Source organism: Capricornis sumatraensis, chromosome 14, assembly GCF_032405125.1.
Source record: "Capricornis sumatraensis isolate serow.1 chromosome 14, serow.2, whole genome shotgun sequence".
Lineage (NCBI taxonomy): Eukaryota > Metazoa > Chordata > Mammalia > Artiodactyla > Bovidae > Capricornis > Capricornis sumatraensis.
The window spans coordinates 44,144,422-44,145,359 of record NC_091082.1 but is presented as its reverse complement, the minus strand read 5'-3'; positions in this window follow the sequence as shown (position 1 = coordinate 44,145,359).

Genomic DNA, 938 nt, shown 5'->3' with positions numbered 1-938 from the left:
GGAGGGACCGCGCACGCTGGGCGGCTCCGAGCCCCGCACCTATTGGTGGGCGCGCGGCCGCTCGCGGGCTCTCTTTGGTCCGCCACGCGCTCCTCTTGCCCTTGGGCGGGGGGCAGTTCGGGGCCCGCAGATGCCGCTCCCGCAGCCACCAGGGACGCGTGTACGGCCCCCACCTCCTGTGACCTCTGCAGAAACAGGCAGGGACAGAAGAAAGTCAGAAGGAAGGACGGACAAACGACTGCCGTCTGCCACGAGTCGAGAAATTGGCTGGGGCGCACGCCCTACCTTTACTATATACCGCGAGGGGCGGGGCCTGCGGCCCGAAGGGGCGGGCGCGGGGCTGGCACAAAGGAACTGCGCGGCGGCGGCGCGAGGGGCGGGCTGGAGCCGGGGCGGGGACACGGCGCGCCCGCAAGCCCGCGCAGCCCCCTCCTCGATCCGGGCTGGGCACAGACCCCTCCTTTCCGTACTGAGCTGCTCTGCACCTGCGTCGCCCGGCGCCCGGCAGGCGCTCGGGGTCCCCGGCCTCCCTCCGCCGCCGGTCCCACCCCTCCTAGGCCCTGGCTGGGTGGGGGAAGGTCATTCCCGGACGCCTGAGAGTCGGGGACTCTGCCCCGCTCCGCCCCGCCTCCCGACTCCTGCACCTGCCGCCGGCTCCGCGCTCCCCGCCGCTGCGGTTGCAGTTCCGGCCCGTCCCTCTCCTTCCAGGCCAGCCCAGTCGGCCGCCCGGGCTCCTGACTGCCTCACTGTGCTCCTTGTGGGCGGCCTGAACCACCTCAAGCTGGACAATTGCCAAATCCACCCAGGGCGGCAGCCCAGATCCGGGATTGGGAAGGGGTGAGGTGGTGTAGGAGGCCGACCGGTCAGCTCCCAGTGGGTCGTTCCCTCGGAAACCAGTCGTACTGCCTGGCTGGCGGCTCACACCGGTCTAGACCTGG